General features: G+C 39.5%; 1 protein-coding gene across 11 annotated transcripts in view; it reads left to right on the top strand.

Moving 5' to 3' along the window:
- The window catches only part of fhit (fragile histidine triad diadenosine triphosphatase), a 1,333,995-nt gene that overhangs the window by 521,068 nt on the left and 796,943 nt on the right, over positions 1 to 15,984 (top strand). The window lies entirely within an intron of this gene.

Genomic DNA, 15,984 nt, shown 5'->3' with positions numbered 1-15,984 from the left:
AAAGACTCCGCTAACAGTGAGTTGCACTTGTGTGCAAGCCAAACTCAGAAGAGAAAGTGAATTTTACTTACACATGGATACAAGACTTCAGAGTTAAACAACATTATAATCTGAATAGTTCTGCCATGAGCTGGCTGTACTTAAGACACTAGTGATGCTTGAGTTGATCTGGGATTCCATAACTATGGGATGATTGAAGGAAGATTGAAGACACCATTTTGCCAGAATCAAGTGAAGAACCCAAGAAATCTTGCTCCTTATACAAACCTTTAGAATAGTACTCAAGCCAAGTGGTTAATTTTATAATTTTTGTTAAGTATCTGACTTGAGTTTCTTTGGATTCTTTTTAAAAAATGGGTGTTTCGAATAAATAAATTTGAGTAAGCTTAGTTTATGGTAGAAGTAATTGTAGTGATTTTGCTTTTCGTAGCTTTAATGTGACTATTCAAGACAGATAGTTGTTATTAGTATTTACCTACCTCCATTTCTGTGTGGTAAAATTCTTTACTGTTTTAAAAGAGTGGAATTTGTAATTGTATTATTTTACAAAGTACCTGAATTCTTGGATTAACACCTAAAAATAAAATCATTACTGGTCTCTAATGAGATCATAACCCTCTGTCATTGCATCATTTTTAAATACATGCCACCCTTCACCTTTTAAGAAATATACTTTTTGCTTGCTTTCCATACTGAATATATTTTCTACAATTACTATAAACTTTATAGAATCTGTAGTATAAAATACAGAGTTGAGGTGAAATTGTCTTATGCAAAGAACAATTTATTTTTGTGTGGAAGGAAATTGGGACCTGCTTTTTAAAATTATTGTGTCCTAATTGGCAGTGCAAGAAATCTGGCATTTTGGAATATGTTGAATAGGGATTGAGGATGCAATTTGTAATTTTTAGAAAAAAACAATTGAGAGAAAGTGTAAAATAGAGTTTAACGTAGATAAATGCTAATGTGTGTGTTTTAAGCAAACAAATGAGCAACACAAGTGTATGAAATTGGAAACAGAATTATGTAAAGAATGTTCGAGTAACAGTTAGTTATCGTTTTCAATTTCAGGGCATTTGTAAAATCCAGTTGCGAGAGCAGAGGGGATGTTGACGTACATGACTTGAACTGTAATTTCATGGTACATTCACACTGGTCCAGGTTTTCTTATAGTCATAAAATCATCAAACGGTGATAACACAGAAGGAGATCTTTCAGCCTGTTGTTTTCTTTTCAGCTCTCAGCAAGAGCAACTCAGCAGGTCCAGTCCCCCTGCACTTTTTCTATTGTTTGGATTTCTTTTCATAGACCAATGTCTCCCATTCCAGATTCTAACCATTTTCTATTCAAAAAATGTTTATGACCATGTCTCCACTGGTTCTTTTGCCAAACTCCTGAAATAAAGTTGTCAACGTTGTTGTCAGATAAATAGTTTCTCCCTATGTGCTATGTCTGGTCTCCATATGATTTTAAACACTATTATCAAATCTCCTTTAAACCTTGTGGTTGGCAACTTAGTTTTTGTTTGGGTAGTTTTCTAATTAAACTACTCCACAGTGAAAATAAACTCAAATCAAAAGTGACATAGTTGATGACCATTAAATTTAAGTGTTATTTTGGAACCTTTGTGATACAGTTAAGAATCTAAAAAATAATTTTCTATCATAAACTTGGCAATAAAATGAAAAGGCTGGGGAATGGCTCATGAGGGGGCTACCAAAATACCACCAACATTTCACCTGCCCTGCCAAAAGACTGAACATTCTTGAGCACTGCTACACAACCATCATTGATGCCTACCATTCCATATCCCTCGGAAAATTAGATCATGATGCTGTGTTCCTCCTCGTAGTTTAAAGCTGAAGTTGAAATGAGAGGATCCTTCATAGAAAGTAGTACAATGCTGGTCTGAGGCAGCACCAGAGCCTCTCTGGGACTTCTTCGAATCAGTGGATTGCATTCAAGAATTCAGAAGACAACCTCGACGAGTTCCACCATCATCATGGACTTCATTAGCAAATGCGTAGAGGACTGCGTCTCAAAGGAGTCTATTTGTGTGTTCCCCAACCAGAAACCTCAGATGTGTTATGACACAGAGGTCAAACCCCTCTGTTAATTGAAACGAAGCACCCAGAAAAGCTGGCCTCGCCCGGTAACCTGTTAAAGTGTGAGTGAGTGACAGAGAGCTCTAAATTTCCACTATTTAAAGAAAAATAACAATTTATTTTCCTAACTCTAATAGTCTGAACCCTAAACAAAAACTATTCACAAATGCAAGCTCCCTTTTTCTTAAATATTTACTATCTGACCCCAACTCTATAAAAATGCTGTTCCAATAACATACTTATTAAACATTACATTAACTTAATCTTAAGTCCACACACTCTCTGTTTTCTCTGCTATCTTCAAACTTCTGTCTGCTGATCTCCCTGGGTATTCTTTCTTTTTACTGTGCATACATTTTACATGAAAAGGTATCTTTTTAATAGAGAGTTTCTTCTAATTCCTTTGAGAGAAAAATCTTGGATGGGCAGTTAGCTTTCTGGCTCTATAGCAGTTGCTCTGCTGTTTGGTGGTAGTTGGTCTCTGACCAAATTTCAAAATACCCGCATTTTATATCCCTATAACATTATTCCCTGTCATTGATCTGATATTGTCAAAACAATAAATTCAAACGCGATTGGGTTTTCGTATCCTGGGCATAATTTAAACTAATTAGTTAAATTTGAATTGTTGTTAAAACAGCAACCAAAACTCAGGTATCCTTTTAACAGCTAATTTTACATGTATCTATTTTGGAACAGCCTGTCTCCCAGCCTTTCCATTTGGGCAGCTGAGCTTGCACTTTCAGTTTACTTCAATATTCAGAAAACACTTTCTATTTTAAAGTGAACATGCATGCTTTCAACTTTGTAACAGATGAACCACAAATCCACCACCTACTGAAGACCAGGCATGTGGCGTTTAAGTCAGGTCGCCAAGACCTCTGCATAAAATCCAGATACACCTCTACAAAGTCATTAGATATGTCAAGAGGCAGTACTGGACCAAGTTAAAGGCCCAAACTAACCACACAGACACAGGCCACCTGTGGCAAGGCCTGCACAACATAATGGGATACAAAATGAAGCAGTACAAAATAATGGACAAGAGCACATTGCACAATGCTTTCGATGCTCAGTTCAAGCAGAATGCCAGTGGCGTGGTGTCACCTACTCCAACAGCCCCGGAAACACTTGCTCCCTCTGTCACCGCTGCAGATATCAGATCGGTGTTCTTGAGAGTAAACCTGAGGAAAGCGACTGGCCTAGATGTCGTCCCTGGCCATGCACTCAGATCCTGTGCCAATCAGCTGATGGAAGAATTCGCTGACATCTTTAATCTCTCCTTGCTACAATCTGAAATCCCCACCTGCTTCACCTTAACTTCAGGAAGAAAGGAAGAGGACATGCCCCACATATGTCAATGGAGATGAGGTGGTGAGGATCAAGAGCATTATCCCTTTACCAAAGAAAACACATGCAATGTGCCTGAACAACTACAGCCCAGTGGCTCTGATCTCCATAATTATGAAGTGCTTTGAGAGGTTGGTCATCAACTCTCGCCTTCTAGCCGCTTTGATCCCTTGCAATTTGCCTACCGGTGAAACAGATCCACAGCAGACACCATTTCCCGAGCCCTACACTCATCCCTAATAACAAGGACACCTACGTAGGCTCCTACTCATCAAGTACAGCTCCGCCTTCAACATCTTAATTCCTACAGACTAATCTCAAAACTACAAGACCAAAATCTTGGGTCTGCCATCTGCAACTGGATCCTCAGCTCATGATCCACAGACCACAATCAGTGAAGATATGAAACAGCACTTTCTCCACAACAATCCTCAACACTGGCAGCCCTGCAAGAATATGTGCTCAGCCCCCTACTGTACTCCAAGTGCACCTCGACTGTGTAGCCAAATTTCAGATAAGCGTCATCTACAACTTTGCTGGTGACACCACCAATGTTGGCAAGATATCAATGATGAGTCATCATCTAGGAAGGAGATAGAGTGCTTGGTGTCATGGTGCAAAACAAAAGAACTAATCATTAACTTCAGGAAGAAAGGAGGAGGACATGCCCTGACTACATCAGTGGAGCTGGGTGGGGAGGGTCAAGAGCGTCAAGTACCGAGGAGTGATGATAACCAACAATCTGTCCTGGACCTCCCACTTAGATGCGATGGTCAAGAAGGCACAATAACGCTTCTTCTTCCTCAGGAGGCTTCAGAAATAAGGATCCTCACCAACTTTTACAGATGCACCATAGAAAGTGTACTTTCTGGGTGCTTAATGGCTTGAACTTTACAGGAACTGCTGTGCCCAGTATTATAAGAAACGACAGAGGTTGTGTGCACAGCCCAGACGATCACAGAAGCCAACTCCCATCCATGATCTCTATTTACACTTCTCGTTACCTTGGAAAGGCTGCCAACTTCATCAAAGACCTCTCTCACCCTGGTAATATTTCTCTTCCAACCTCTCCTGTTAGGCAGTAGATACAGAAGCTTGAACACATGCAGCAACAGGTTTAAGAACAGCTTCTTTCCTGTTATCAGACTGCTAAATGGACTTCTTTAATTTCAAATCTAATGTTGACCTTACTTTTGTGCACCTCCTGCGCAATTTTAACCTTGTGTGTCTCAATCTGACAAAGCACCCTATAACCTTCTGTCCTTATTTGCAATAGGCTGTTTGTACTGCTCACAAAAGAAAACCATTCATTGTACTTCAGTCGTGTGACAATAATAAGTCAAATCCACTTAAATAAAAATACAATGTTTTGTGGACATATTTAGGATGGCATTCGAAATATTAGTTGATATAACTAAATGGATACAATCAGTTTTAAGTAAAATGCAATTGCTGTTTAGATTTGATTAGTACATACAACATAAATCAGTTGGTATAATTTTGTACACAGTAGTAAATAATTTAGCAACTGTATACTTTGTACTCACTTCAAAATATGATGCATAGATATAGAAATTATTTTACATTGTACCATATGTGTAACTCCTGGTATGACCTGGTATAAAAATTAATATGTTATTTAAATGCAATTCAAATGAATTTATAATTAATAAATCACACTTGTGCTAAGCGTCTAGCACTATTGAAATTTCAGTCTGAGTGACAGTGGTCTGAAAACTGGCCTATATGCATGATTACCACTGATTTTCATAATTTCAGAACTTTGATAATTATGTTCCAAGGTTTTAGCAAAATTAACAGTGGCTTAGTGCAGTAAGTGCCAGGAAAATATGTAGTCACATGATTAATGGTGAGCTGAAAATGTGTTGCTGGAAAAGCGCAGCAGGCCAGGCAGCATCCAAGGAACAGGAGAATCGACGTTTCGGGCATAAGCCCTTCTTCAGGAATGAGGAAAGTGTGTCCAGCAGGCTAAGATAAAAGGTAGGGAGGAGGACTTGGGGGAGGGGCTTTGGAAATGCGATAGGTGGAGGGAGGTCAAGGTGAGGGTGATAGGCCGGAGTGGGGTGGGGGCGGAGAAGTCAGGAAGAAGATTGCAGGTTAGGAAGGCGGTGCTGAATTCGAGGGATTTGACTGAGACAAGGTGGTGGAGGGGAAATGAGGAAACTGGAGAAATCTGAGTTCATCCCTTGTGGTTGGAGGGTTCCCAGGCAGAAGATGAGGCCTCATCTTCTGCCTGGGAACCCTCCAACCACAAGGGATGAACTCAGATTTCTCCAGTTTCCTCATTTCCCCTCCCCCCACCTTGTCTCAGTCAAATCCCTTGAACTCAGCACCGCCTTCCTAACCTGCAATCTTCTTCCTGACCTCTCCGCCCCCACCCCACTCCGGCCTATCACCCTCACCTTGTCCTCCCTCCACCTATCGCATTTCCAATGCCACTCCCCCAAGTCCCTCCTCCCTACCTTTTATCTTAGCCTGCTGGACACACTTTCCTCATTCCTGAAGAAGGCTTATGCCCGAAACGTCGATTCTCCTGTTCCTTGGATGCTGCCTGGCCTGCTGCGCTTTTCCAGCAATACATTTTCAGCTCTGATCTCCAGCATCTGCAGCCCTCACTTTCTCCACATGATTAATGATGTAAGTCACTTATCATACATTTTGCTGTTCAAAAATCTTTTGTGCTGTAGGTGTGCTTAGTAGAATCTTGATTAAGATAGCTGCAAGAATGACTTATTTTTTAGTTTTGAACCAATAATATTAAAATGAGATCAGATTCAATGCCTGACAGTGCTGAAATAAAGGGAAATGAGTCACCCTGGACATACTTTTGGTCTCCTGCAATTTTAAGTTAGCTGTAGTATTGGGGTGATTTACATTCTATACATTTATTGGTATTGATGCTAAATTTGTAGTATGAATCCAACAGCTTCCTTTGATTATGTTTCATTCTATGATTCTGTGAAAGTTGAGATAAGTGAAGATATCTTATTGTAACAATAACAAAACATTGTAGTTCACACTTTTATGAATATTGTATCATTCAAAGTTTTCTTAATCTGTGAAGCTTGATGTAATCTATGCTGATAGCTTCTCCATAAACATTCACCACATTGATCACCTCTTTCCAAGTCTTCCTTATTTTCTGGACACTGGTGGTATTCTAGACATCCCCTTTAATGCTGTGTGTAACTTTGCTCACTACTAATTTGTGTTATTGGAATTGTTGATGAACTTTAAGGCAATGCAGCAACTCCTTAAATTTGTCAATATGCCAGCTATTCCTCCTCTACAGACTGCATGAACTATCCTATGCTTGGAGACATTACTGAGTATTAAAATGCGAGTGACTATTACATGTAGGAAATCACAAAATGGAAGCTTTATGCAGTGCTCAAATAGTTTGAGATGTGTACTTGTTCACTTCTGAACATGCTACCACTGTGGCTTGAGTGAAAGGTCAGCATTTACTCTGCCGATGTGGAATCTTGAAGGTTTTGTGGTGCTTTTCTGACTCTCTATTCTAAGTCTCTTGCAATTGTTTTTATTTCTAAAATTAAAAACTGGATTTGAAAAGAACAGTACTTAATCTTAATTATAAATGGCACATCATTCTCTCCCAAGGAAGATGAATGCAAAATGAAACTTCTTTTACTGGTACATTTTACAGATGTATAGTATTTTTTATGTAAGGCAAAGAATTTGGGGAATGATTATTATGCACAGTCTTATCTTGACAGTTAAGTTACAAAGGTACAGCTACAGTTCAGTTAAGTTGCTTAATGAAGCTTGCTGACTTCTGCAATCTACATAAGTTAGTTCACTTTAACAGTACTGTACCAAATCACCTGTGATTTGAACTGCCCACACACCATTGTATGAAGACATTTGTTAAAACTCCCAACACCCAAGGCATAGCTCTAAGCATTTAAACTCCAAATGTCATTAGAGTTGATCACTATAATGTATATTCTTACCAACAAATGAATCTGTCGTATTTGTCACCTGATCCTGGGTCGCTCAGAAACCTTGATGTATTAGTATTCATGACAACAGTGGAACTAAACACATTGTTTCAAATCCAATGATAAATGCATGACTGGAAAATGGCCTCATCAGACACCAGCTGTGAAAAAATATTAGATGTGTGGTGATAGTACATGAACTCTTGTGGAGTGTAATGGCAGGTTTTTCACAAGAGTTTAAGCAATTCCTTGCAGCTTGTTCAGAACGTTTTGTTCAAAGTCTTTTCAATATGAAAAATGGACATTTTAAGCCTTCAGGATTTCATCCTCTTTTATTGAACTTCTGAACCTCTCAGGACCAACTGCATTATTTCTATTTGATAGCACTAAAGCTGATTGACAAGATTAGCATTTTTGCGAAAAGTTCTATAATAGTATTGTACTTTTTGTAATCCTGCTTCTGCATATTCATGACATGATTTTACCGAAGATAATTAAATTACTCTTTTTGAAACCTGTGTTTTAAATCCCACATGAAATAAAAGACTAAGCAGGCTGAGTACATAATTTATTCTGTGTTTTACACTCTTCCTTCGAATATTCATGATTTTACATTTACAAAGATTAATTAATAACATCAAGTATGAAGAAACAGCCCGTTGCTATGCTACAAAAAGAGAATCGTGTTCAAAAGATGGAACACCAACCCCAGTGGACATTTTTGACATTGATGTTGTTCTTTTATTTATGAAATTCATTTAGCCTAATTAAAGGTCATTATAGGCAATTAGCTGGTATTTTACTTTTCACAGGGACCAGAGTTTTATAATGTCAAAGAAATATATATAAATGTATATATCGTTTATTAGTCATTTGCTTGCATAAGGGCTGCCCTCCATGTAATTTCAAATGTTCTTTTGAGGAAAGGAATATTGTGGCTAGTTTTGCCTCTTTATTTTAGATTTTACATAGTAAGTCAAAAGTTAGAAATATAATGGTGTACTTTGGGCTTTTGGATTCATTTAAGGCATCAACCAAAGATGTGTAAGTTATTCTCTTTTCTCATCATATTTGTAAAATCAGTTAGTTTTGAGCTAATGAGGGCAAATCTCTTACAAGGTAATTTATGCTGTATACATTTGCTAAAATTCTTAAGAGTATGCTTAACTCAGATTAGTTGAATCCTGGATTTTCTGACTGTAAGTTGAACCCTTAGCCTTTCAAATTGTACTAAAAGCAATTTAACAATAGAGAGCCTGAACAGAGTCAGGCTACTTACTGCTGCAGAGAGCTGAATTCGATACACCCTAAACACAGACATGAGAATTAAGATATGGGATTAACCAGCACCCATTTCTACTGATGTGGGCAGTATATCAACTGCCTGTTTAATAATATGCTTGCGGTATGCACCTAGCATTAACCATACAGTTAATGCCTGTACTCCTCAGCATGGGGGCCAAAATTGTGAGAAGCAAACACCAGTTAAAGCTAAACTGCACGACTTAAAGCCAATCTGCTGCTCTTAAAGAGAATATACATTGTTGCTGTAGCAGGAGCTGGAAGTCATTCCACAACTGATTCTGACTTGGGTAAAACAGAAGAACGACATACCAGGAAAATGCAGGCTCCAATATTTTCCGACATTGAAGGCCTTGGCTAAGGAGGTGCAGAGAAACATAGATGTGTTCAACCCATAGGACGTCTTTCATATCAGAAGGCATTGGGAATGTATAGTAGCAGCAGTTAGTGCAAGAAACCCAACACAAGCAACTGAATATAGTGCAATAAAAAGTCAGTGGCTTCACAACAGTTGACCAGGACAATGAATGTATCTTTAAACATTACATCCCAGCAAATGTGGCATGTTGGCTCAGTAGTTAGCACTGCTGCGTCACAGCGCCAGGAATCCAGGTTTGATTCCATCCTCGGACAACTGTCTGTGTGGAGTTTGCACATTCTCCCTCTGTCTGTGGGTTTCCACCAGGTGCTCTGGTTTGTTCCCACAGTCCAAAGATGTGTAGTTTAGATTGGTTTGGACAAGCTAAATTGCCCCATAGTGTCCAGGGATGTGAAAGCTCAATGGATTCATAGTAAATATGGAGTTATGGGGATAAGGTGGGGTGCTCTTCAGAGGGCCAGTGGTTTACCTCAGCTGAAAACATCTGTTTCAAGTTTATGTGTGCATCTCTTAGTTTTTAAACATTACCAGATAGTTTTCCATAATAACTGCATCATGCAAGCACACACAAACAGACTGATCTCTTTTGCATGATGAATTGGTGCACAATCAAGACAGCAGGTGTTCCTTATTATTGCAGTGACCATTGCTAAGGCTGCTAGGGCTCTTGTGTTAGTGGTAATGTCCCTACCTTTGAGCCAGGCAGCCTGGGTTCAAATGCGAGGCTGTTACCAGCAAGAATCAGAAGTGATATATGACGCTATCCTCATCATAACCCCTTCTGTTCATGTCCCACTTCTCCTTCATCCCAAAGTCTCTTCTGAAATAGGAGCTGCAGATGATTTAAATATGCAAACTCTAACTTTATTCCTTACTCTCATGCGAGCCTAACTTTGCGCCTAACTCAATTCAAATACTCAGAGATTGTGACTTAGCCAGGCAGTTGTAGAAGAGCAATGGGTGGAAAAATCATCACCAAATCTCACACTCATAGCCACTAGCTGAACTATTGAAATTGTGCATAATTTAAAGGAGAACTTGGAGATAAGATCTGCAGTAATGACATAAGTGATCTGCAGCCAAGCCAGACGGAAGTCTTCAATGCTGTACAAGCCTACAAAAGAGTTTTGCACAAAGCATGAGTTTGCCATTCCTATATGGAAGTGGTATCCAAATTCATTAGCACACTTGTAAAGGTAACTTTATCGTTAAAAAAAGTGTCTGATGTAACCTATGTCTTAGCCTCCACCACTGCAGAAATAGAAATCATTCAATATCTTGATGCATTAGTGGAAGCTTGGGCTTCTGTCATCCAAGCTCAGCCTGCTGGCATTGTGCTTTCAGATAGGAGTATTCAAAGGAGCTTATTGTTGCAGTAGTCCAGCAATCTCTTCTGTAACAGAACACTGGTGTAACATTGGTGAGGCACTGTCCCATGGCAGTGGTGCCATAGATTGTGAACATGCTGCCCTCTCTCAGACTGGTAGTATTTGCCCCCTCACCACTCACGCTTAGCCAATCCCCTTCATGTTGCTATCAACCAGCCACAGTGAGATTGTACTATCTACAGCCATAGTGCCATGATTAGAGTGGTGCTGGAAAAGCACAGCATTCCTGATGAAGGGCGTTTGCCCAAAGATTTTCCTGCTCCTCAGATGCTGCCTGACCTGCTGTGCTTTTCCAGCACCACTCTAATCTTGACTCTAATATCCAGCATCTGCAGTACCCACTTCTGCCTAGCCATAAGCCAAGCTCAAGGTTATCTCCCAAGGCTACCTGCACCTCGTCCCACCGAAAATCAGCTTTTGCTTAGCCATGCAAACAATACATAAGCACTAGGACAGGCAAAGGTATCTGTAAAGGTTACTGCAGAAATGAGCAATGTTTATAAATTGACATGTAAATGATAAACTGCAGAATTAGGCAGAGAGGTGGCAAATGGAGTTCAATGCAGGAATATGTGAGGTGATTCACTTTGGGAAGATTAACAGGAAGGCAGAATACTGGGTCAATGGAAAGATTCTTGGTAGTGTGGATGTGCAGAGGGATCTTGGAGTCCATGTACATAGATCCCTGAAAGTTGCCACCCAGGTTGATGGTGCTGTTAAGAAGGCATACGGTGTGTTAGATTTTATTGGTAGAGGATTGAGTTTCGGAACCGTAATATCATGCTACAACTATACAAAACGCTAGTGCAACCGCACTTGGAATATTGTGTACAGTTCTGATCACCCAATTACAGGAAGGATGTGGAAGCATTGGAAAAGTTGCACAGGAGATTTCCTAGGATGTTGCCTGGTCTGGAGGGAAGATCTTAAGAGGAAAGGCTGAGAGACTTGAGTCTGCTCTCATTGGAAAGAAGAAGGCTAAGAGGGGATTTGATAGAGGCATATAAGATGATCAGTGGATTAGATAGGGTAGACAGTGAAAGTCTTTTTCCTCGGATGAAGCTTGTATGAGGAGGCATAGTTACAAATTGAGGGGTGATAGATTTAAGACAGATGTCAGAGGTAGGTTCTTTACTCAGGGAGTGATAAGGGCGTGGAATGCCCTACCTGCCAATGTAGTTAACTCGGCCACATCAAGAAGATTTAAACAATCCTTGGATAAGCACATGGATGATAATGGGATAGTGTAGGGGGTTGGGCTTAGATTAGTTCAAATGTCGGTGCAACATAGAGGGCCAAAGGGCCTGTTCTGCGCTGTGTTGTTCTATGTTCTATGAAACTTTACAACTATGATTGAATGGCAAGGCAGACTCAATGGGCTGAATAGCCTAATTTCTGCTCCTATGTCTTATGGTTTTATAACAAAGGTATGGGATGACTATGAGTAGGAATTAGAGTTATGTTTAGTGTTATTGCAGTTGGATGAAATATTGTTCAGGAATCAAAAAGGGTATCGCGATTGTCTTTCTCTGCTCGTCTGTGCTTTCTTCTGCTCTTCAGCTGCTCACCATCTCCCTGGTGGAAAGAATGTTGCCTTCCTGATGACAAGGTTGTGCAGCATGCCACATACCTGCAAATCTTTCCACCCATTCTGCTAAATATAGCAGAGCTCTTTCAGAATGGTTCAGGCAGTGGGAGCATTATTTCATCCTGCCAATTATCTACTCTATTACATTTCATGTGACACTATGGCATTTGTTGTATGCGTGCTGCCCATACATGCACAGAATTCCCACTCGAATCATTGGTCACGTTGCTGATAGATAGCTCTATTAACTCAGTAGCCACTCTTTGGCTTGTGATGATGGCTGAAATGCCAAAGGCACAGAATTAAGCCATCAACTGTGCCTTCATTTTGGCATTGGTCTACGTGATGTGCTGCCTCTGGTCATGCACCAGTTGACTGTTGAGTGATTTGCATCCCTTTAGCTTCATATATAGCTCCGAGTTGATGTGAGAACTATAAAGCAACATTTGTGCAGTCTGTAACATCAGACACCATGGGGAAGCCTTCAATGCTAATGAAGCCCCATGCAATCTCCAACTGCTGTTCCACAGCCAGGCAGAATAAAATATAGTTATCTTGTTTTCAATACAGAGTCTTTGATAACAGCTCGTGCCTGGATTAAGCCCAATATGTTGAAGTTTGTTACCTCGTTCTCCTTTGCTGCCACTTGCAATGTGATCCTCTGTCCTCTCTAAAGTTGCTGCAGATGGCAGATTTCAGAGAGGATATTCCTACGAAACCCCAGACATCTAACATATTGTCCTTTGCTGAAGTTCAGGAGGGAAAGCTGTTCTCTGAACATTGGAGATGAATATGATCTTTTGCTGGGAATCTTTTTCTCTCCTCTGCCTTTTCGAGCAGCTTACCCTGCGTATGTTGTCTCATTCTCCTCATTCTCCATTCCTAAAACTACCACCGTAACCATATAATGAAGAACTGGTGTCTGCATTAGCCTTGAAATCAGGACCAAATTCATCAGCACCTGATTAAACCACTTACGTAGACTTTAGAAGATTTTAAAAAGAGTTTAGAAACACCAAGCGCTTAGAAGAAATGTAGTAACAACCATTAGAAATCCACTAGAACTAATTGAAAGTTGTTGAAGATCTCTTTAGCTAACTCTGAGAAAAGGGTCCTCTTTGTGTGCATGTGTCTTCAGCATATATGAGTATTAGCTGGAGCTAAGTGTTGACTTCAATTTAGTGTTATGCATCGATTGGTGCTGTGGGATGACTATTTTGCATACTTCCAGCAGATGCACAATGCTCATTCCAATGCCTTCACCAAATGATGCCTGGTGTGAATTGAATCAGAGGTATCCCCATGTGCCAGGAATAGGTTTTGGTTCCAGACACTAACCTGCGGCACCCATAAATAGATGCTATGTATTTTATATTTCTGTGTTATCAGAATTTGCCTTTATTTATATATCTTTGCTGCTCATACCCTTGGACTATTTATTTTGAAAATACCAATGAGTTTAAAATATAATATTTTCAATAAAATAATTCAAATAATATTGACGGCAATTATTTTGTGACCCGCATATAACTATCTGAGTAAAGGAAGGGAAAAATGCAATGATGTAATAGAAATTGATATTTAAATGAATTGTCAATGGTTTTTCAAAGGAGCGATTCACTGCACTTGGCCTATGTTATTCAGAACCTAAGATCATTAGCAAGAAGAATGTAGAGGAATATTGTTTCATCAATGTAATTAGTGTCACTAAGGATTCTGAAATCCAGTTATATTGCCTTAGAGAGTATTGGATACAGAATAGCAAGGCAGAAAATTTATTGCAATGATGATGTTGGGTCACTCGATGCCTTTAGCCTCTTCTGTAAATATCATAGCATCTGTTAAATCTACTAATGATATCTAGACACAATATGAATACTGCACTCGCCATTAGGTCTTGGCTCCTTGCTATTGTTACCGTTTGGAATACTTGTTTCTCATTAGAATTGAAGATTGAAATGTTCGAACAAGAAATACTTTAGAATGTATTTCATTGGGCTCAATTACTTAAATCTTGCATTTGACCATAACTGGATGTTTAGATTGCACATTATTGTCATTTATCCTTTTGAAGAAATTTAGAGTCAGGAAGAAGAAAATGCTATTACGGGTGCACTGTTAGATCATTAGCTTTGTAACTACTCTTGCTTTTAAAATAGGGCCACAAAGTATTACATACAGAAAAAGTCTGTACATCTGATCATTTCTGAACTAGCTCTTTGAAAGAGTTATTTAGTTAGTCCTTTTTTCTGCTATTTACTTGTAGCCCTTTAAACCTTTTTGTTTGAATATGTACCTATTCCATTTTGTAAGTCATTATTACAATTGCTTCTCCCACTTTCACTTCCAGTGTATTGCAAGATTTTTGCAATGACCTTTCCTTTGCAAGTAACCACAAATGCTGTTCTCTCCAATCTTGAAAATGAGCCAAGAAGGCGTCTCTGATGTATTTTAATATTTTGACAGGGTGTCTATGCAGGTGGCCTTGTTGTTTCTCAGCTGTCAGATCACCTTTGCAACTACATTTAGGTTTGGGTTTGTGCTGTGATTGCAGCGGGCTTCATGATGTGGGATATGTTTGAGAGCATTCATGACGAGGGCTGAGTTTCAGTTGAGGACTTCCTTGAAGTGCTCAATGGCAACAAGTTCTCTCAACTCTCAGTAGGGTAGGTCCATGGGTGCTTGGGCCTCAGATGGTCATGACCATACTGAAGAACTCACACAATGCACGCAGATTGTTGTATTCCTGTGCTCTTTCTGGCCACTATCTGTTCTTTAGATATCAATGAGATTTTTCCTGGGCTTCAGCCTCCATCTATCTGTAAACCTGTGTTTTCTCTCCTTTTGGTGGTGTTTTCTGTTCAGAAATGTCTTGCACAATTTAGCATATATTTTTGCAGGAGGACTAGAGCTGAAAATTATTTAAATGGAGAAAGACTGCAGGAAGCTCCACCACAGAGCGATCTTCTTGAATAAATCACAAGAATTTGTATGCCATTTCAGTAGGTAATAGGGAAGGCAAATGGATTGTTGGCCTTTTATGTCAAAGTGAAGGGATTCCAAAAATAGGGAAGCCTTGAATAGTCTAGAATACTACAAACAGTTGGTTCCCTTGTCTGCGGAAAGATATACTGACATTGAAGGGAATCCAATGAAGGTTCATGAGGTTGGTCACTTTCGAGTTTAAAATGAGAGGCACCTTCATTGAAACATACAAGTCTCTTCAGGTTGGATGCTATGAAATTGTTTCCGCTTGTGGAATAGTCCAGGAGCAGAAGGCATAATCTCAGAATTAGGAGTTGCCCACTTGGGAGAGAGATGAGGAGGAACTCCTGTCAGAGAGTGGTAGATTTGTGGATTTTTTTAACTACAGAAGTCTGTAGAGGCTGGTGTTTTGGTTATGTTTACTGCTGACATAGACAGATTTTAAATCAGTAATGAATTAAAGGCCATGGAGGTAGTAAAGTGGAGTTGAGGCTTATCAGATCATCCATGATCTCATTGAATGACAGAACAGACTTGATGGACCAAAAGTCCTACCTGTGCTCCTATGTCTTATGGGATCACTTATCCAGCCTTTGACCTGCTTTTATATGAACAGTCATGATTTGGAGATGCCAGTATTAGACTGGGGTGTACAAAGTTAAAAATCACACAACACCAGGTTATAATCCAACAGGTTTAATTGGAAGCACTAGCTTTCGGAGTGCCGCTCCTTCATCAGGTGGTTGTGGAGGACACAATTGTAAGACACAGAATTTATAGCAAAAGTTTAAGTGTGAAGTAACTGAAATTATACATTGAAATATACCTTGATTGTTTGTTGAGTCTTTCATCTGTTAGAATGGCCATGATAGCTTATGGGCGGCACGGTGGCACAGTGGTTAGC

Source organism: Chiloscyllium plagiosum, unplaced genomic scaffold (genome assembly GCF_037043375.1).
Source record: "Chiloscyllium plagiosum isolate Xiang-an unplaced genomic scaffold, Cpla_swu_hap1 HiC_scaffold_14, whole genome shotgun sequence".
NCBI classification, from domain to species: Eukaryota; Metazoa; Chordata; class Chondrichthyes; order Orectolobiformes; family Hemiscylliidae; genus Chiloscyllium; species Chiloscyllium plagiosum.
The sequence above is the reverse complement of the archived record's forward strand: the minus strand, read 5'-3'. Positions and strand labels throughout refer to the sequence as shown.